The sequence below is a fragment of the Callospermophilus lateralis genome, chromosome 2 (assembly GCF_048772815.1).
Source record: "Callospermophilus lateralis isolate mCalLat2 chromosome 2, mCalLat2.hap1, whole genome shotgun sequence".
Lineage (NCBI taxonomy): Eukaryota > Metazoa > Chordata > Mammalia > Rodentia > Sciuridae > Callospermophilus > Callospermophilus lateralis.
In genome coordinates this window covers 52,484,784-52,507,916 of record NC_135306.1, presented here as the reverse complement: position 1 = coordinate 52,507,916, position 23,133 = coordinate 52,484,784, and the positions used below count along the sequence as shown (strand labels likewise).

The window sequence follows — 23,133 nt, the reverse complement described above, 5'->3', positions numbered from 1 at the left end:
AAGCTCAGTGGTAGATTATCCTGGGGTTCAATCCCTGGTAAAAATACACACACTCTAGTTCAGGCAGTGGCTATTTAGAAGATGAGTCATAGGTGAGGATGTGAACAATAAACTGCTTAACTTGGAGATACCAGCTGTAATTTTCAGCATGATTGTGACAATATTTGGAAGGTATCCTTGAAGGCACAAAGGCTAAGCAATGACATTTAAGTGTCATGATATCCACCAAGTGAACTGGGCTTTGGAGTAATTTCATGATCATCATATATCTGTGGAGCATTTGGTTCTGAATCTTGTAGTGTCAGGAACATGAGTTAGGTCAAAGGGGTGAGTAAGAATCAGGGCAATAACTTTTTCCTCAGAATGGAGTGGGGAAAGATGTCACCTATTTTAATATTAATAGGTTTAAACATTTCCTAAAATTTTTTTATACCCAAAGTGTTACCATGATTCCATTTCCAAATGAAATCTCAACCAGAAGTTGGGTACAATATATATATATATAAAAGTGAGTTTCTCTCAGTAAAGTTAGAGTGAGCATGGATTAAAGAATTTCCAATTATTTATTACTCACCTCTTCAACTTGCTTAAGTATCTCACTAGGACAGACCCTGGAAACACATGAAAAGCACTTTTCTATACAGTACAACAAATGTCAATTGTGCTGCCTGCTCTGTGTTCATTCCCCTTCAATCTGGGGTTAGAAACTAGAATTCTCCTTAGGGAATTGCTCCCCTCACCCTTAGAATCAATATTTCATAGAACTGAGTAATATTTAGCCAGTCCTGGAAAACAAGTATATCCCTGCCTCCTGGAATCAAGAATGGTTCAAGAACAGGCAAGTGACCAAAATCTAGAAAGTGAGACTGAATCCAGGATTTTAGTTAGAAATGCTGAGAATTTCTTCTTTTTTCTCTTAAACTTTTAGCTAACAAATACACATTGAGAATGTGAATCAACTAGGCTGCAAAATGATCTAAAAAAAGATCAACTACTCATAATATTAAACAATACTGTTTGATCTAGAAGATCTTAGGTTGATAATATTGTCTTAGGTTGATACTATCACTAGAATCTTCAGTTACATAAAAAACATAATCCCTCTCTCTTTCCTTGAAATAGCATTTCCTACCGCTACCATCTGGGGTACTTCTCTGGCTGGATAACATGTAATTGTCATGCTGTCAGTGGTTCAACTAAAGGTGCATTAGTTTCAGGCCAAATGCAATTCATAATTTCTGCAATGCCTGGAATGAGAAGTATCCTAAAAAAAATTCATATCTTATAAAATATTGACAAAGGGTGATGTTTTCAACTGCATTAGTAAAGAAAAATAATGGTGAGGGAGGGTAAAGGAAATTACTATTTAAGCATCAACTATATGTCAGGTATCTTTCTAGGAGTTCATAAATTTAATCTCTTAATTAAAACACAACATATTACAATTGTAACCTATTCCAAGATCACAGGCTCAATGGGGCTAGGTAACTGGTCAAAGGTCACTTAACAATTTCACCACAGGTAAATTCTGTTTGCACGACATGTACAGATAAACAGTAAGAAACTTGCAAGTTTTCATCATGCTGGGAGTCCCTAACTCCCTGTAATCTGGGCTTCTTGCCCATCACTCTGCTGAGGCAAGCATTTCAAAGGTCACCAACACCTGCCTTACTGTGAAATCCAATAGCTTTTTTCCTTCATTATTCTCCATGATCTCTTCATAGCAGCTGACCTTATTGATCATCACTCTCCCTAACATGCTCTCTTCCTTCATTCATGCATACATTCATTTATTCACCACCACCTATTAACTTATCACTGAGATAGGTGCTGTATGCAGATGAAAAAGTAATTTATGGTGTGGCCTCTGCCTTCAAAGATAGACAGATGCAAGTGATGTAAATGCTATAAAAGAGATGGCACAAGGAAGAGAGGGCAACTCTACTGGGAAGGCATTGTTTAGTAAGATAACTAGAGTCAGCAGGTGAGAAAGGAGGTGAGCAACACAGACTGCAGTGTATCAGAACCACCTGGACTGCCTGCTAAAACAGATTGCTGGGCCATCTCCTCCACAGCTTCTGCTTCAGAGAGTCTGAGACGTGAGCCAAGAATCTGCATTGCTAACACATCTGCAGAAGATGCTGCTGGTGGTGGTTAGGACTAATGAGTATAAGAGAATGGAATATCCAAAGGACCTATAAGACTTGAGGCAAAAATGGTTGGAGGTTGAGTCCAAAAAGTCAGATGGGCAGACTCTCAGGAGCTTCAATCCCAAAGGCAAAACTCTGTGGAAAGCTCACAAACTTATTTGTAAGTTTAGAAAATATCAAACATTTTATAAAACGAAGATGATTTTTCAACTTTACACATAAAATCCCAAAAAAAGTTAGGTGATTAAAGCAATAGCTGTCAGCCTGGGAGAACGTGCATGCCACATGCCACACAAATCTCAGTCACAACCCCTTAAGATGGAAAAGTCTCTAGAAGGAGAAGGGTTAAGTTTGAGAAAAGGCACATATTTTTCCCCACACAAATGCCACACCAAAAATCACAGTATTGAGGGGGAGGGATGGCTCAGAGCCAAGTAAAGAAAGTAGAAGATTTTTGCCTTACTACACTGAAGAAAGCTTCAACTAGTGGACTTCTAACTGTGATACACCTAAACAGAAGTATGCAAAAGGTGCTCCAAGAGTTATGCAGTCAAAGGGCATCCATTCTTGGATCGTGCGATTTCATATTTACTCTTAAACAGATCCACCTGTGTACAGACCTGCATACATATGCAGATTATCCATTCCATTTTCTCTTTTGAAAACTGAAATCTTAAAATAAATCTTAAATTCTTAAAATAAAGATTTTTCCATGGCTTATCTACATGGTGCACTATGCCAGGATGTAAACTCTCCTGGGTGCCAAAATAATTCACAATTTCAATTGCTTTGAGAAGGCTTCCTTTATTGATTAATAAAGGATCTTCTCTAGACTCTACATAATCAAGTAAAAGTGCAAGGGAACCTGACATTGGGGCCTATGTTAGCACATCCTGAGTTCAGAAACAACATAAAATGGGACAATGGTAATGAACTCACCTCTTGCATTCCTGTCCATTTTAATAATATATACACTTTAGAAAGCATCTATGGGATCAAAGCAAATGTGCCCAATAATGAAAATGGCCTCCCCTTACTCCCGACATATTCAAAGATAAGCAATTCTTTTCAACTCTTCTCAACATTCATCCCTAGAAGGTGTCATCACCTGAGAAGAAAAGGCCCTAAGCACATGTAAGCAATGCCTATCTTTTAAATTCAGTTTGAATATTATCCTGGACCTATAAAATTTGTAAAACACACTGGATATAAACCTGTGGACAGAAATTTCACATAGTTTCTTTCAGAAACTATATGTATCATTTGATAAGATAGTATAAACCATGTAATCAAATAATATAAAAATATTTATTTGAGTTATAATTGATTATCATTTTCATCATATAAAAATTTGAATATTTTCTACAAGTAGCCTATTAATAAAAATAACAAAAATAAATAATAATCTAAATGTCACTTATTTTTAGCAGTATAAATTCCTCTTACATTAAGTACATAGTTTGATTATAAGATCTATTAAAATTAATGTTTTACGTATGACTGTTATCTGATTTGTTTCTAAAGTTCTATGTGCTCCACACATAGAACCTCATTTAGTAAAATAGTATTGTGATTTCTAATAATTCCTTGCTTATTTAATCTACACATTATAGTACTTCACATGTAATTAATAATAGCATTTCTATTATAAACTGAATAATCGTACTTGTGTCACAATATTCTGGATTCCTTTAATAATTTATCACACATGATGCATTCCATAATTTACTGATATGTTTTTGTAATTTTTCTCAAAATTCATATTAATATATTTATTTGACTTGAAACATGAATTCAAATTTTTCTTTTGATTTTCATTTCTCTTAATTTGTAAGCTTTATTATTTTCTGCTTACAGAATTATAACTTTATAAAACAAAAACAAAGACATAAATCAAATTTCACACCCCTCACAAATATGATTGTTACTTTAATGTGGTTAACATTTGGTCAAAATGGAAGTGTGCTCTTTTCTGTCTGACTTTGTATTAAGAATAATTTTACTACATCTTTTAGGTAACATTATTTCACTCATTCAACAAATGCCTCAGTCTCCACTAGAATACTCGATGATAAGATCTATTATTTGTCATTGTGCTCCAAAAGAACCTGACACATAGAGGAGCCCAGCACACTTTGGTTCAAAGGGTGATTATGAACCTACTACATAAAGGGTTCTGTAGTAGGTTCTATGGGGAGGATATAAAAGACAGAAAAAGACAGTGACTTGGGCTCCAACTGGACTCCAGGTTTTTCTTAGTTGAATAAGGTTGGGGTAATTATTTGTATTATGGGTAGAAAATTTTCTTGGCCAAGGATTTTCTCTGGATTTGGGGGATTTTATTTTCTTTTTAGTTTTATTACATTAACATTTACACAATTCTTATTTGCCTTACTACTCAGTAATTTCAAACCTTCTAATGACTTAATGACTTGCATGCAGACATAAGCCAAGAACAGATATCTTATGCTTAGAGCAGATATCTTATGTTTTGAGCTCCTAACTTGGTGCTAAAATTCATTACAAAATATCTGTATCCTTTATCTAGCTTTGGACTTATGGTCTTTAATATTTTAATAATAAAAGACTGGCATATCCTAAAATAAACTGAAGCAAAAAGCCCAACCTAACATATTAGCACAAAGGTAAAAAGCTCAATAATATATATAAAAAAAACTTTCCAATGATGAATACCATTGAATTATATTTGGTATATAGCTGCCTGTGTAACAAGGTGAAGTTCAAATTTTTCTAATGAAAATCAAGTGGATTTGTCACCTCAATTTGGAAACAAGCACTGGCTTTGCCAATTGGGCCACATAGTGGAAATTTTAGTCAATTAAGATAGCTATGTCTACAGCAGTAAGACAAAACATTTTGTTAATTTTTTTTTTTTTTTTTTTTTTTTTTGCAGATTCAGCCTTAAAGAAGGCTGAGTAATTACTTGTATTATGTGTAGAAATTTTTTTTTTTTTGGCCAAGGGTTTTCCTCTGGATTTGGGGAATTTTAAAAAAAGTCTGAGTCTTAATTTTCACTGTAAACAAGACCCTATATGATAGGGCATTTGTAGATAAATGGGTGGGATTGGAGAATATCTTGCTAAGTGAAATAAGCCAACCCCCAAAACCCCCAAACCAAATGTTTTCTCTGATATTGGATGCTAATCTATAATTGAGGGAAAGGGGTGCAAGGGAAGAATGGAGAAACTTTGGATTGGGCAGAGGGGAGTGAAGAAGGGGAGGGGGTAAGGGGGGAATGGTGGAATGAGACAGACATTACTACCCTATGTACATGTGTGAATGACTGCAAGAATGGTGTGACTCTGCATTGTGTACAGCCAGAGAAATGAAAAGATGTACTCTATTTAGTACAATGAGAATGAGTTGAAATGCATTCTGCTGTCATGTACAATTAGAATACATATGTGTGTGTGTGTGTGTGTGTGTGTATGTATAAAATTCAGGGCTGGGGATATAGCTCAGTTGGTAGAGTTCTTGCCTCAAAGGCATAAGACCCTGTGTTTAATCCCCAGCACCACAAAAAAAATTAAAAAATCAGAAGTAATTTGAATTAACAACTAGTATAGTATTTTTATTCCTCAATATTTATTGTCTAGTCTGGAATAAACAAAGTGTTTCTAAGGAAACACTAATAGTTAAATTTATAAATAGCTGTTATCTTTTTCCAGAAATTTCAGAAAGTGAATAACTCCAATAATATCTGGATAGGAGAGAAGTTGATTTTTGTTTCCTTGCTTTTATCAAAACCAATCAAGCCCTGGTTAATCTTTTGCATACAATTTGAAATGACTTCTAAGAATAAATAATGATTTAATAACAAAGCTCCTAGTCTCACCTATTTGTTGCAAGTGTCTCAGCAGTTACATCTATAAAAATGGAAAATGGGTACCTTTTCTCTTTCTTACAGTAAGTACCCTTCACCCTTGGATCACTGAACTCATCTGGGAAGAAAATATTCAGAGTCCCATCTATTCCACTGATAGATACATTTCTAATAAAAATATACTTTCTATATAATAAATGAAGAAAGTTATAATATTTATATTGCTTTTATTCATTATGATGACTGAAGTTAAAAATTAAAATTTCCATTTATAAAAATATTATCTTAATTTTCATTGTAAATAAGACCTTGTGTAATAGGTTGAAGGATTAAGGACTTTCTAGTGAACATTTACAGCACTGTTATCTGTGGGGAAAATACTGGATATAAGAGTTAAGACAAAAAAATAAAGCATTGATCTAAAGCTCCCAGTGTCAGAAGGTCCTTGTTATCTTCTAGATTAAGGACAGAGTCCCTACACCCAGATTCCAAGGACTCCAATCCCAGCAGTGCCACCTACTTGCTGTAAGACACTGGCATGCTACTTGGCACTTGAATATATTAGGGTAGTTATCAGTTTTTCAAATTCCTTTAGGTTCAGGCAAAGCAATGGCTTGGAGGTCACTCCCAAGGAGAATAGAAAGGTGACTACAGAAGTAAGACCAAACTAAGACACAGGGGGAAAAAGAGATGTTTGGAGTAAAGATGAGCCAGGGATTCAAAATGATTATGGTTTTCTAATTTGGAGGACTCAGGAGGGAAAACAGACAGAGAGGAAACACCAGCATTCTAAAGGAGCTGCCTCCTTAGCCACCTCCTGTGGTAATCTCTTCTCTGAATCCAACTCCTCCTATAGGCTTAGCTCTACCCAAGTTCCATGCCTTAATCCAAACATACTTGATCCCTATTGCTGGGAAAAGTAGGTCTATGAAAGACCAAAATGCCTGACATTAGACGTTTTAGTGTCTAATTTTCTCATAGGTGCTCATTGAAAAATGCTAGAAATTTGGTAAAAAGGAAAATTAAAAAATCATCCACACTCCCACCATCCAAAGACAGTGACTGTGGCATATTAATGTACCTGCGTCTACTTTTGTCAATGTATAATTTTACATAGTTGAGGTACAACTGCAGACAAGCATGGGGCTATTTATCTCAACATTGCCAGCAAGAATGATCAAAATCATCTCTATTTCCCCTTGCTCCCTTCAAGTTCTTCTTTCTGGTCTACTCCTCCCCAATTTAGAGCAGGTGTTTAGACCCTAAGATCTCTATTATTGCACTGATTCCTGATTGGTTTGGTCTACCTGTTCTTACTGGCCTTATACACCCTAAATAAAACCAAGTCAGTCTTCTCAAAACATTGCTTTACATACATTATTCTCTGCTCAAAGGTTTCCAATGCTGTGCCCAGCCACTTCACACACACTATCCCAACCCCAGCACACATACATGAATACACACACACACACACACACACACACACACACACACACACACTCCTTTAAAGGGGCCAGAAGACCTTGAGCGGACTGATTTACTTCCCAGCCTAATAACTCTGAAATGAGCTCTCTCTTCCAACCAAAGTGAGCTGACTACTGACTTTCAAATATTCTAGGCATTATCATATTTGGTCACTAAGTGGATATTTCCAGGCCCTATGCTGAATTTTAGAGCAAAACAGACACAATTCAGGCCCACTTGAGGTAAATAAAGTAGTGAAGAAAACAGACTTTTAAATAAATACACATGCACATGCACAATTACAAACTATGTATGTGACATGTGAACGTCATTGCCATGAGGTAGGTGGTTCGGGCAAAGCCCATCCACTGGGACATGAACAGAGAGCAGTAAAAGATGAAGCTGGGGAGACAAGTAGGGTTCCATCTGTCAACTGTATTTTTCAGAATTTTTATTTTCAGCGCTATTCCTTCCAGTGCCTTTCTTCTTTCTTACTAGCCCTTCTGATTATCTTTCTTTTGAACTTTCTTTTTCCATGAAGCCTGGAGAGGTCCCTCATCTAGCAGCAAGCCACCTCAACAATTTGCCAATCACTCAAGTACCACCCATATGTTGTCCGTTTACTGGAGCTGCTTGTGTGCCCACTTTATCACAGAGCTTGGTTTTAAGCAGCAACAATATCTGACACATAAGCACTCATGGGTGTTCAATGCTCGTATTCTTGAATGGACAAATAGTTATTTTAGGAAAAGGCTGTGAGCTCTGTTTGCACTGAAAGGATAAATGTATGAGGACTCCACCTACTACCAAGTTCTGGAATTCACCCCAGCCCCTATCTCAACCCTCTTCTTTGCTCTTTATGCCTTCAAGGAACAGTACAGGTCAGGAACTGCTACTAGGCAGGGGGCGAGGTTGGGCACTAGATTGGCAGGAAATTCTGACTAAATTTTGCATAATTTATTCCCTTTCCTACCATTTCAAGCAGTTTCTAGGTCAAAAAAAAAAGCAAGATGAAAGTATAGTATTATGTAAAAGCAATTTTAATATCAGGGTTCAGATTGGATCATAATGGATAAATGTTATGAAAACCATCCATAAAATAGTAACACAGAACACGAGATTTGTGATCAATATGCTAGTTTATGGTCATCTAGCTATAGAAAAATGAACAGCATAGACCTAATAGACCTGAGAAAGAGGTCAGAAAACAGAAGTCACACAATATAATCAAGAAAATATTCTACAAGGAAAGGACTTTTTTTTTTCTTTTGAGAAAACCCACTCAAACACATACATATACACACACAAATTAGCACTTCTGTTTGCTTGGTTTTTTTTTTTTTTTTTTTTTTTTTTTGTGGTCCTGGGGATAGAACCCAGGACCTGCACATACTAAGCAAGTGCTCTGCCACTGTACCACACCCCAGCCCCTTAACCTCTTCTGAGTATGCTAAATTTCTTGTGGAAAAAGCAGTAGTTGAATACTAGTTAGAAAAAGAAGGAAAAAAATCATACAATATAACCTTTTAAACTATAAATTAAGTTACTAAGGAATCATGACTTACCTGAATTTCTTTAAAATGCCAGAAACAGGACCTTAAGCTAGTAATTTTCAAACTATAAAACAAAGGAGAAATTGAGGGCTGGATATAATTTCAAACACTTTCATAGAACCCAGAGTTTCCCAAAGGAAAGTGGTAGCTAAGCCCTAAGAGCCCAAACGACATATCAGTCTGGATATGCAGAACAGAATCATAAGGACAACAGCTGGCACTTTTGTTGGTCATTAACATATGTAACATAATGTGAAATAAGGGTAAAATGCAATGCAAAATATGTAGTAAGGATAAAGTAGTGTATACTTTTGAGTATATTGCTAACTTAAAGAACCAAGTAATGTCCTTTATAAAATTCACTTTTCAAATATATAAAATCATGCTGGGAATAGGTGAGTGGTGATTATAAAAGAACTTGCTTCTATTGAATGAAATATACATACTATTTTTTTATTTCATTTTTAAATAACAAGAATTACTCCCCAACCTTCAAATAAATTAAAACAAATATAAACCTGTAATTCTACAGACTTCACTTCCAATATTTTCTGTGAAGGTCACAGAAATAAGAACATACTCAGATACTTCTTTTTTTCCTTAATGTAAGAGTATAAAAGTGCTTTTCACTGATCTTAGAAAATTGGCTCTTAGTGATAGTTTATAGTTCTTAGTTTTCCACAACTTTTTTTTAAAACATAACTTTCTTTAGAAGTCAAATTCAAGGGAATTCAGTGGTTTCCACAGGAATATGTGGATTGCAAGCCCTGATGTCCAAAAGATCCCATCTAACAGCTGTTCAGACATGGCAGCAAGATGCTAATAGCCATTATTTTTATTCAATAAAATAAGAAGTGTGCAAAGTGAAATGATTTTCAAAACCACCTACTTTGCAGAATAAAGCAATTTAAAAAAAATCTATTTGCAAAGGGTCTAAAAGGAAGTTTGTTATTTCACTAATTTCAAGTCCTGCCCTGGATATTTTAAATTTTTAAATGCCATTTGAAGCAATTTTGTAAGTTTAAAAAAAAAATTAAAGAAGACTTCTTTCATTTTGGGAGAAAGCCAAGTGGGTCTTAAATTACAAGACTAACTGGAGAAGTCCAAGTCTCCTGCCTCAACTCTCTTCAGGAGTCCAAATTATAACATCAAGTGGTTGCTTTTTAGGAGTCCTGGATCCTAGAATTAGAATACTATTTTAGTTTCTAATAGATTTACACTTAACATATGTCCTTAAGGAATACTGTTATACAATTCTTCATATGGTTTAAAAAGTCTAAAAGTTGTCAGTGACAGCATTTTATTAGAGCAACTTCTGCGGTCAAATTTTAAAGTTTTTGATTATTTATAAACAGAATATTGCCCCTACCTCAAATATCTAGGTCATAACTTCTGAATTTATGAGGGTGAGTAGTCCTTCATTCTTGCTAATACGACCAATAATTCCCAATTATACCACACTTTATAATAAGCACACTATACCCAATATAATGATATGTCATTTCAATGTAGCTAGCCCATGAACTTCCACAGGTTTAATGGGATTTTGCGTATTTAGAATTTCATCATAAAGAGGCCCTTTGGAATCATTATAACATCAATCCTTTCCCATTATATATAAGACTCAGCTCTTACTAGGCAAGACCGTCAGGGCTCAAGGCAAAGGCTTAACCTACCTATAGACTATAAGCCAGATCCTAATAAAAGCCTTAGCACTTGAGAGAACATTAATGAGTGGCAATGATGGCATATTAAAAACCTCCCAGAGAATCAGGAGATCATGGAGGCCGGCAACAATTGTGATTAAGGGTAAAATTCCTTAGGACTTGAGGTAACATTTAGATATGTGCCTTTTATTCATTACTTTTGGGGTAAAGTGCTATATAATTGGGAGCAAATTAAGTACAAAATAACTCATGTTTCTTTAAGTCGCAACTCTTTAGCTGTCCTGTCAAGGTTGAATTAATGAGAATGGGTAACACCAAGGAGCAAGAAGGCTTGTTTCTGGTACTTTTTAAGGAAAAAAGAAGAGAAATGATAAGTAGTTGAAAGAGCAGATCCTCAAGCCTGGTGATGAAAACTGTCAGCCCTTATTCACAAAGGGTGCATTATTTTTTTCCTTGAACAAATAGTGTGTCAGTGTTTTCTGATTGAAGAAATCTCCACTGAGCAAACCCTCATTACATCACTTCACCTTATATAGCTCTTCTGTGAAGGGCACATAATTTTTTCCTTATTCCTTAATACTTAAGGGTTGGTATATAAATACTCTCATGGTTTATCATTAATGTGACTGTAAACTGTACGAAAGGAAAAGGGAAAAAAGTAGTTCCAATAAGCCCCGCCATCCTCTGGGTTTTAATCAGCCCCAGTTGGCATGTATCTCTCATAGTACAGGAGTAGACACATACAAACACCCATAATCAGGCCAGGGAAGAACCTGAATTCCACTTGAGACCATAGCTAATATTTCAAACTGATTGGCATTTCCCCCCCCCCCCGGTGGCCTTATGCATAATAAAGTCTTCAGAACAGACTTTGGAAATAATTAATGTCTGACGGCAGCACCCATAAAAGTAGACTGTCAATGTGTGGTTGTTCAGAAGCTCATGCTCCTGGCTAGCAGATTAAACAGGTCCTTGGTTTTACTTATTCTCCTCCTTCCTCTTCCTTGCATGGACCACATTGAGGGTATGTCTTTGCTCATATGCAGCAACTCCACTCAAAGGTGGCAAAGGAAAAAGAGAAAATTTAATCTGCAAACTTGACAGAGGGTATAGGAAGATATGTGGTAATTGAATCTACTTGCTGAACCCAGGTTTGAGGATTATTATTAGTAGTACTGCAGTTCTACCTAATCTCCAGTTGCTGAGGCTAGGTGAATGTTAGCTTCATAAATCCTGCTTTATTCAATTTTTATACCAATAAATTAAATGTATGCTGACTATAAAACAAAACCTGTTTTAAAAATAACTATTGAAATTTGTTACTTGAACAAATTATCTATATCCTTTCATTTAAAAGAATGAATTCTTGAACGAATAATCACCAAAACTCCAATTATTGTCTTGACATACAGACTTAATTTTCTTGAAGCAACAAAGATCTTTTTAAGAATGTCACTAGGAAACACTGTAAATGCAACACAGGCTTCGAACTCTATTGAGGAACTATTTCAAAAATGAGAACAGTTATATATAAAAACTCTGTTCCTGGTAGGAAATATATAAAAGAAAGAAATTATTATTCTCAAACTGTTTTCCTCCTTTAAAACATGTCACCTTTGTATCACAAGTATTTTTTTCTTCTTCCCCAAGTTTATCTGAAAACCCATTCTAAGTCTATAATCAATCTTTTCCTTCTTTCCCTTCCACTACCTATAATCCCTTAAAACTCTAGGCTATCACATACACTTCTGATACTGATGTGTGTTTTCCTCTGGATTTCTGGATTTGCTTAATGCATATATCACATATCACATTGCTTTGCATTGGTGACTGGAGGATAAAAGACCCTATATAAAAATTTGGTCATAAAAAGGGTTAAGAGGGCAGTCCTGAGGCCTAGGGAAAGTCTACACTAACCACGTTTTAAATGCATGAGCAGAAAATGTTGAGGCCCTGAGCAAAGTCTACATTGGTCACTTAACGTGACCAACATATGACCAACTAAAAGTTGCAACACCGTTCTACGTTAGATGGTTGACTGTTATATATGAGTTATCAACAAAGTTAAAAATCTTTCAGGTTTTAGGTAACTGGCAAATGAAATTATTTTATACCATCACTTATATTTCATGGAGCTCCAACTTTCAGAAAACAAGTGACCTCCTAAAACAATGTGAACAAAGAAAACAGGGGAGATATGTTATTGTTTTCAATTCTGTTTACTAATCTGATAATGATAAGGACTATTATCAAATTTGAAAAGTTCTATCAATCAGTACCAAAAGGCAAAATTTTAAAAAATCAATGCAAACTGTAAAATGTAGCAATTTTTTTTTCATTTAGATATTAGACTGTATTTAAAAACTAGTAACAGAAAACACTTGCCAAATTCATTTAGTCTCTGACTGAGGCACACATATGTGATCTCCTAATTTACAGCTTGCACGTACAGATGTTCACACTTAGTAAAAGGGCTTCTTAATAGCTTTTTTTAATTAAAAGTGTGTTGATAATAGGTGTTTTAAACATATCCAAACAACACAGCTGAACTGACAAATGCCTGTCTTCATGCCTCACCATGTCTCACATGGGGCGAGATTTTATAAGAGAGCAAAGTTATGCGATTCAGTCGCATGTCTATACGATAAATGTTACCCCCAAAACCTCCAAATGAAATCTTTCATTAATTTTTCTCTCTATGATCTGCTTCCAAGTAAAAAATGTTAGATTGCTACTAGGTTTGCGTAGCCGAGAGCAGAACCACACAGCCGCTGCTTGCTGCCTGCAGCTTTTTCCCTCTGCAAAACTTTGAACCCCGTCCAGCTTTGACACACTGCCTCTTCAGTTAATAACTATCAAGTTTCCCCTTGTCTCCTGTCTACTTTTCTGTGAGGCAATTGCGCACTCAGCACCCCGAGATAATAACACACATCTATAAGATAAAAGCAATGGCATTAATGTAATTGTCTGCCTCTCTCTCTTTAGCCTAATCTTTTTTTTCCTTCAGTTTTGACTGCCTGTGTGACACCTGTTTTTGTCTCCTCTGATCCTACGACAGGTTTTCCGCTGACAAGGTTTTTGCCTGACAGAGATTCTGCAGACAAGAACATAATAAAATATGAAGAACTGCTTGTCAGAGTTTCTGCCAATGCTCACATGAAATAAAGAAAAAAAGATGACTTTTTTTTTTTTTTTTTTAAGGGGCCCTGTGATGGTCGCTTTTGGCATGTCAGAAAAAAAGACTTCCCTAGCCAAGTTCTCCAAGCCAAACAGGTGTTTTCTTTTATGTTAGGGGTTGATTTGTTTTTTAATTTTTACTGATAGTGGAACACATGATCAGCCAAAAGGGGGAGGGGTGAATTTCTTACCCTCCGATTTTTGCAGGCAGAGGATTATGGAAGAACTACCAAATAAAAGTGGAAGGCATTTCACTTAAGACCAAAGCTTCTGAAATAAAACAAAAATGCCAACATCTGTTAATGATCAAACATTCAACTCCTCTAAAATTTACTTCCTGGTTAGTTATGCTAAAAAACCTCCTCCCTACCTTTCACTTGTTTTGTTGTCTGAAGACTCACAGGGAAAAGGCAAAGGCTAAAACAGAACGAAGACTTTTTAAAAAGAAATTGGATTGAAGACAAGGGTCTGCTTACAATGTCAAAATGGGAAAGGGTTGCTGGGAAAGAAACGACAAGAAGGAGGAATTGGAGACTTATGGACATCCATAAACCTTCCTCGCATGTACCACGTGGGAGATTCTGCATGGCACTGGCAGCATTCAAAGATGAAGAGCCCTTCCAGAGTTCCCAAGCTACTAGAAGGATCTGCATTCCCCAGAAACTACTCTTCTGGTCTCAGCAAAAGGCACTGAGAATACACAGAAAAAAACACTTACTTGCTCCAGGGACAAGAGATAGGGAGTGGAGAGAGAGAAGAATCCTCCATTCTTGATGAGCAGGGCACAGGAAAGATGGGACAGGATCAATACTGCAGCAAGTATGCAAGTAGGAAGCACTGGGAAAGAGTCCAAGTGACAAGGAAGAGACAAGAAGCCTGAATTTGGAGTTCTGGAATTCTCACGTGGGTTCTAACTGCTCTGCCACCAAACCACTTCAACCTAAACCTGAAGTCTCCAAATATATTTCCTTATACCTACAGCTTCTGACAGCAATATCTAACAGAAAGATAATTCCAGACACATTCGTAATTTAAAAATTTCTAATCTCATCAAAAAAGTAAAAAGTAAACACTGATGCTAATTTTTAAAAATATATTTAATTTCACATAATACATCAAAAATATCAGTAGGTAGTCAATGTAAGAACAAGTCTTCATGACAATTTTACATACTTTAAAGGTGACATCTCCAAAATCCATGGTATACTTTATACTAGCACATCTGAATTTGGAATGCCACTTTTCAAGGGCTCAAAAACCCCAACAGTTACATCCTTATTGGACAGTCAGGTCCATAGCTGCCTTTACAATCCTTGGTCAGTTGAATCTAAGGTCCAACTACACTGTCCTTTCAATCAGATGGGTTTGAGTACACATGCATAGTATCACTTGAGCACAGAGCAGCCAGGGAAATGCAGGACATCAATGTGAGGCCTCCCTGGGTACCACAGAGAAGCGCTCAAAGGAGGGAGGAACATTAATACCAGGCCCAATAACAGATACTGCTTATAAAACTATCCAGTTATAGTAAAAACTCCTCATAATATTTTCTATAAAATGCTTTGCCTATGTGCTCACTAACAACAAGGTTTGGAAGAGGTACAAACATCTACAAAGGAAAGGCAAAACCTGGCAAAGAATGGGATGGATAAACAACGTTTTAGGGCCCTGAGAATACAAGTCAGAGTTCTCTCTAAAATAGTGTATTTATCTCATCCAGTGATTTCATGATACAATAAAAGAGATGGGGAAGGTTGGGAGAAGTCACCAATTATGACACAACAGAGAAGGAACAATAGTTGAGAATATCAACATAATCTTGCTGAGGCATATGGGTCCTTATGACCCAGCTGAATCTCCTGGTTTATCTGAACAGTGCATCCTGAGTAAAACGAGAGGAGCTGAGGGTGTTTCATTTATCACCCCTTCAATTTGTGTTCTGCTTAACCTGGTGAACTCCAGTTAATTAAGATGTTCCTATAAACAATTAAGCTTCCTGTAGGATCGTTAGCAAGATATAAAAATTTATGATGTAATAAAATGCAATAAAATGATAAAGTAGTGAGCCCATCAAAGTACTTCACAAGCAAAAAGATAGGTGCAAAAATACATAAAAGCAGCTTCAACTTTGTCTAAAATTCACCCACTTCTGAGTTTTGATTTTCAACACATAAATATTCCTGCAATTTATTTGACCTGGTCTGTGTTTCTCAAAATTTGACTTTTGGGGTAAAGTTTTCCTTACTTCTGTTCACATAGGGGTTTAGGTATGGAAACTACTGAGGACTATCCTGGATTTGCTGGCAGGAACAATTTCACCTAAACACTGGGCCCTACAACCAAGAGAACTTGTGACCAGAATCTGCCACTGGGCACTGAAGTAAACCTTCCCTGGAAGAATAAAGTTCATACTTTCCCTAAAATTCTAGACATTATCATGAATATTAGAGTTTAATGTTATGTTATTGACTTAATAGCTAAAATGTTTTTGCCAGAACACTGGGCTAGCTTCCCTCTTTCATTTAATCCTCCCTCCAACCACCGTGTGATATTTAAGCACATTCCTATTATTATCAGAATTTACAGATAAAAGAACTGGGGCTTAGACAAGGTATTAGTCTGACTACACCCAAAGTGTAACCCCTAAACTTTGCTAGAACAAGTCTGTCATGTCCTCAAGGTTGAAGTTTTGCTTTTGTCAGAGTTTAATAGTAATAACCACTAACACTTATTAAGTGTTTACTGTGTACAAGGCACCAGGATTGTCTCATCTAATCTCAGCAGAATCCCATCATTATTCACATTTCACAGATGAGAAAACAATGCATTAAACAACCTGGACAAGGTTCCACTGACAGTGGGTGGTAGAGCCAAGATGTGAACCTTCAGAGTCTCTTTTCAGAGCTGCACCTATCTTCTCTGTTGCTTCCTTTCATTTCGTACCCTGGGGATAGAACTCTGTATGTTTCAATCTTCAAAATCTCCCAAGAAACTTCTTACCAGTATACTGGTACTGATTATACTTCCAAGGCCAGGTCTTTCCAGACTCACTCTATATCCAATAGGAATCAACTGGAACTAGGAAAAAAAAAAAAATCTGGAGAGCAAATAGACCTAGAGCCCAGGACTGTGAGAAGGAGGCACTGTTTGTGCTATACTTAAAAAAAAAAAAATTTAGGGAGTTGTCATAGTCTATCCCAATGGTGGGCGAGCTGAGAAACAAATCAAAATAAACAGCTCAGGGACACAAGAGGAGAGTAGTTAACATCATTAATCAAACAAAAACCTTTGGATTCGGAGGATGTCCTCCTTTTACAGTTTATCAGCCATGATCAGGGAGTAGGAGAGGCAGAAGAGGGCACTGTGCCCTCAGGTCAAACAGCAAAGTCTCCTGTGCCAGGGCAGGAAATGGCCTTGTTTTTGCTCTCTGAAATGAACGTAAGTCCAGAAATGTTCAAGGACTTTGCCCATGGAAAGACCAGGACCCAGCTGCCTCACCAGAGCTAGAAGGCAGTTAAAAGCTGGCTTCTCTAACCAAGAGAAAATTTCGCAGTTATCTAAAATGACTAAGTTTACCAGAAAGGCAAGTTCTTGTAAGTAAATACTATATTAATATGATATGTCAAGATCTTTGCATTGTCATGAGCAACTAATATAAATAAATAAATAGATAGATAGATAGATAAAATGTTCATTTTGCTCCAAAAAAAAAAAAAATACTACATTAGTTCCTCCTCCCAGACCAACACATAAAAAGAAGAGAACTGTATTTTTTCTATTCATGTGTCTCTGACTAAAGCCCTAGAATCATCTTCCCAAAGGATCAAGATCTCACTTGGCCACTGCTCAGCCTGTATTTGCTTCCCTGTGCTGAGAAGCACCCAAACGAATATCTGTATTGCACTATTCATCAAATCCTAAATATTCTACTGGAAACATTTTCTCCCAAAGCAAAATACATTCCTGATGGGACAATCTCCATGTCAGTAAAAGGAAAACTAGAGCTTTTCAGCAGGTTCATATCTGCGAACATTATCTTCCTTTGTTATGGAAACCAGGTCTTTTTCACTCTCTTTATCTTGACAAATCTACAAATTATTCCACAGATACTGTTTCGGAATCTCTTAGGATGAGCATGATTTCACAGAAATGTCACACATTTTATTGCTTACAATAGAGGACCTTCCCCCTTTGGGGGTGGGGAGGGGAGAACAGTAGGGAATAAAACAGGATAGGAGAGGGAAGCTTACCACTGGGTTTTGGATTCAAGTCAGGTAGAACATTACAGAGATACCAGTGGGGGAGAAAATGCCTTCATAGACATTCATACAATTCATAAGCACAATACAGACTGGGACACATAATAAAGACATATGACCTCTCACAGAATAAAATTAAAAACTCCTGGTTTTGACCTGCCCTGCTAGAGTCCTTATAAGGTACCACCCATGCCTTCAACACCTGTAAATAGAATACTGAAATCTCATATTTCTAAATGTAGGACGGATATAACCAAAAGTTTTTTGATTATAGGAAGCTCATGACCAATAGCCCTGATTTAGGACCTCATCATGAAAATTAAGTCTGAGTATGATTTTCTTTTAGGTGTAGGCTTGCCAAATGTTAACAAATTAAAATATAGGACACTCAGCTAAACAAGCATGGTATATAGTTATATTAAAAAATCATTCACTATCTGAAATTCAAATTTAATAGGATAGTCTCTATTTTCTATTAGTGTGACAGTCTCTATAATACCTCTCATCTGCCTGAGAAGACAGATCAAGTAAAAGCTGAGAATTCATACTCAACAATGCTGAAGGAAAAAAGAAAAAAAAATATTTCTAATGAATGACAAAAAAGATTGCAAATTACTGGGTTATATGAATATTAAGTCTTACAGTACATTAAACCATAAAACTGGTTGGTATATGACACTAAATTAACTTTATGCTCCTCGCCATTTCCTGAAGCACAGAACCGAAGGTTACCTGGCATGGTATTTAAAGTACATATGACATATGTTTAATAAATACCTACTGATTGACGATCCTGGCAATACAGTCCAAGCCTGCTCATTTTACATTAAAAAGTATGAAGAGTTTGGATAAAATATGGGCAGGAAAACACCTAGCTTGATAAGCAAATAATTAAAGGAATAACTACTTTTTCTTGAATAAACTGCCAGTAGTAAAAGGAAATCACATTATAGAATATAACTTAAAAAAAGCTCTCAAGAATTCCAGTGCAACAAGAATTCTTTCAGGAAGACATCAGCCAAAAGGAATAACACTTGTGTTAATTCCGATTGCCTGGAAGTGAACGAACATTCTAGCATTGACACAGTTTGTTGAAGGGTGTATCTTTTTCCTTTTAAGTCAAAATATTTTATGAGAAAGTTGCTGTGGGGTTCATAGGCTATGGAATATATTTTTTATTCATCGATTCTCATATTATTGCCAAAGGATCATCTGATATACCTAACATACCTACAAACTGTGAAATTGGTTTGCTGTTGTTAAGGAGAGTGAGTATTCAGAAAAAGGATTAGTTACTACAAATCAACTTCATCAGAAGTAAAAATTAATGATTCAGTAGATGGAAAAAAAATTCTAAATAAATCTTTCTAAAACCTTCCCAAGTTTTTCATCAAAATACAAAATCAAATGTATTATGATTGTCATTATAAAATTTTTTCAGTTATGTTGGCTTATCAATAAATGTTCCTTAAACCCTTTTAGAATTTGTTCCCTTTTTATTTTTACTTTATTTATCCTAATTTTAATGGCTTAGAAATTATGTCTTCATCTAGATGACATTCAAGTTAATTTGCAAATAATCAACAATAACAATGTGTGTATATGTATATATATAACAGTTACACAGCCTCTAGTTTCTCTCAAAGGCAATGACTATCAGTAACTCTTCTCAGAGATTTCTCAAGAGGGGAAGGTGAGTGGGGAGTACCGTCCTCCCACTCACCTAGCCATCATGGGGCATATACCGGTAGTTTTTAAGACCATGTAAAATTGTTTTCCTGAAGCCCTGATTTTGAGAATGGTTGAGTTACAATTCTAACATGGCGAGAAAGAGTCAAAACACAACAAACTGAATTTTTACTAACAAAAATACATCACCAGAAAAGAAGACTTTTAATGCTTGTATCCTGATATTTTGGCAGTTTTGAAGCAAATAGCTGAACTTTTAATAAACTTCCCTCAAGACTTAGGTGAATGGAGGGAAACCATAGGAAGACAATACAAATGGGAGAAAAGCATAAATATAAAGTGAGTTAAATAGCAGTGTCCTGGAGTCCTTTATCCAAGAACTTTGAATAGACATCTGACAAAATTAGAAACTCTTGAGATATTTTTGGCTCCACAACTAAGTTATTAAAGACAAGGTATGGATATCCTATACCCCAAAAAAGTTTGTTTTAAATAAAGCTAAATTCAACAAACTCTGCTATTATCAAAGTGAAAGAGCTGAGACTCACTAAAAGGGGGGGAAGGTAGGAAATCCTTTATTAATTCAAGAACTGTTTTAAATTTTCCCCACCCCCAACTCAACAGTGCTAAGATTTCAAGGAAGTAATTAGTGAAGAGAAGCCACTGAGCAATCTCAAAACCCAGGTTTTGTACCATAATGAATTAATCACTCTCTTCCATTTTTAAAAATGCTTTTCCTAAGGTTTTTATAAATCAGCTAATATTAACAACTCAATTTGTAAGACAACAGTGTGTGTATATGTATGTGTGTGTGTACCCATATACAGAGACGTGTGAATGTGTGTGTGGGGGGGGTACAGATGATATATAATGACCCGTGAAATCAAACATCTTAGGAACCATTTGAAAAAATTGAAGATACTACTAGCAAAGGATATGCAGGAAGTCATTTATTCAAGAGGCCAACAAATTTCTGAAAATTATTCTTTTAAATGAGAATACCTGATTTGGGCACTGATTATTTTTCAGCATCAGATATTAATTATTTAAAATAGTGCAAAAATACAATCTGTTCAATGTTATCATGAAACAATTCTATGAAATGTATCCCACTAGTTTTATTGTCATTCCATACATTTTTAGAGAAAAATCACACAGTAGAAAAAGCAAGTCACTTCCTCCCTGCCCCACACGTAGGACACTGTAATGTGTAAGGCAGCCAGAAAGATGGCTGTGTTTCACCTCTTTGGAGAAATAATTGCAGACATGATTTCAGGGTTTCTGTACAGGGGAGGGAATGAAGCAATTAGTTGAAATGCTAGGGGCAAAACAAGTGGGCGCTCTCACCCCACTTGCCAACTCAAAGGCTAGAAGCCAACCTCTCAGTGTCGTATTTGCCTAATGAATTGGAAGAGTGGCTTTGCATACCTGCATGTATGTATTTTCAGTTATATACAGACATATCTCTGTGGAAAAGAATAAGAGAGGTCACAATGATAATTGTGAAAGGGAAGAATTAGAATTAATTTTATTTAGTATGCCAGAAACAGAATTTCTAATGGCACAGTAGGAAAAGTGGAGTTTAATGTAAAATAAATATCTTCTTCAAGTTGAGTGGGAAAAAAAAAAAAAAAAATCACATCCTTCAAAAAAAAAAATCTTCAAAACAATCATTGGCCAGGAAAAGTGTCTGTTGTTCAGGAGGAAGAAATATTGCATGTTTTTCATTACACTACTAATGTAATATGCACATGGAAGCCAGATAGATAAAACAAACTCTAGTGACACAGCCAACTTTTATACTCAGAAAGCTCCCACAGTAGATAGATGATGTTAATACAAGGTGGCTTTAGGGAAAAAAAAAATCAGTGAATAAATGAAAAGCCTTTTGTTTAATGATTAACCTCTCTGTTCAACTACTGAACAGTTTGTTATTTTTAACATGTAGAATTTATTAAAGGTTTCATATATTTTATTCTTAATTTTCACCGTAAGACAATGAAGTAGCTATTATGATTGGGGGGTAGGGGTTGCTGGGTATTGAATCCAGGGCTTCATACTTGCTTAGCACATACTCTAGCACTGGGTTAACCCAAGCCCTAAAGGAGGTATTATTATTAATCATATTTTACAGATAACAAAACAGAAAGTCATATTGGGTAATAGGACACTGAAGTGAAACAATCAGGATTGAGCCTGAGAACATTCTATGCCCAATGACCTTGTGATTCCTGATGGATTAACAATAAGCTCTGAACCCATTATCTGGAAATTGCATACTTCCTCAGGGAAAGAAGGATAGCTGGGCAGTGCCATGGGCTATGTTGAGATCAGGACTCCTTGAGTCTCAGATTGTGACTGTATTTGGAGATGGGGCCTGTAAAGAGGTGATTACAACTGATAGGTGTCGTTCTAAGAGGAAATAAAGATATACAAGAAGATGCCACAAAAAAAAAAATTATTAAAAAAAAAAGAAAGAAGATGTCACAGGTGTGTGTCCAAAGATAAATGTCACATTAGGATAGCCTTCTGCAAAACAGGAAGAAAGGCCTCAGAATGGAACTAACTCTGATCTTGAATCTGACCTTGAATTCTACCTTCCATTAGTATGAGAAAATAAACCTCTGTCCCTTAAGCTACCCAGTCTGTGGTATTTTGTTAAAGAAACCATGGTCAACTAATATAGAAAGAAAGAAGAAATCATCCAACATTGTAACATGTACAAACTGTAAATGTTACAGCAGTTCATCTGTTTTTCAAGACAGAACTAGGAGCTCTTACAGATTCTGGCTTCATCAATGGAGTAGGAACGTGTCCCATTCCCGAGGATCACGGGATTGTGGCTGTGTCACCCTACCATACTCTTTCCAACAACGTCCCCTCCTGCTACTCTCTCTTTCACATAGAAATGTGGCTGAAATGTCCCTGCAACTCCAACACACATGCCCTAACAAGCTAGGTACATGATAAATTAAAAGCATTTCAAGGCATGGCCCAATGTTGTTACCTCAGATCTTGCTAGAATAACATGACATTTATAAAAAATACAACCCACTGGATGTTTGGCACTGCTTGGGAATGAAGAATATGTCCACTTAAGAGCCAATACCCCAGGCTGTCAAAAAAATCTCAAGCCAGGATTTCTTTTATAAACATTACCTATCTTTAAATTCTTCAGTCTAGGAGGTGAAAAATGGGCCTGCTTATTTCTAGAGTCTCCTTTCACCTAAACACAATAAATGTAAACCATGCACAAGAAAATGTTAAAACCATACTCAAGGCATATTGACAAAAATAGCTCTGTGTACCTGGCAAAAGCCTCCATGCTGC

At 36.1% G+C, this 23,133-nt stretch overlaps 1 protein-coding gene across 8 annotated transcripts in view; it reads right to left on the bottom strand.

Moving 5' to 3' along the window:
- The window catches only part of Bnc2 (basonuclin zinc finger protein 2), a 418,137-nt gene that overhangs the window by 123,889 nt on the left and 271,115 nt on the right, over nucleotides 1–23,133 (bottom strand). The window lies entirely within an intron of this gene.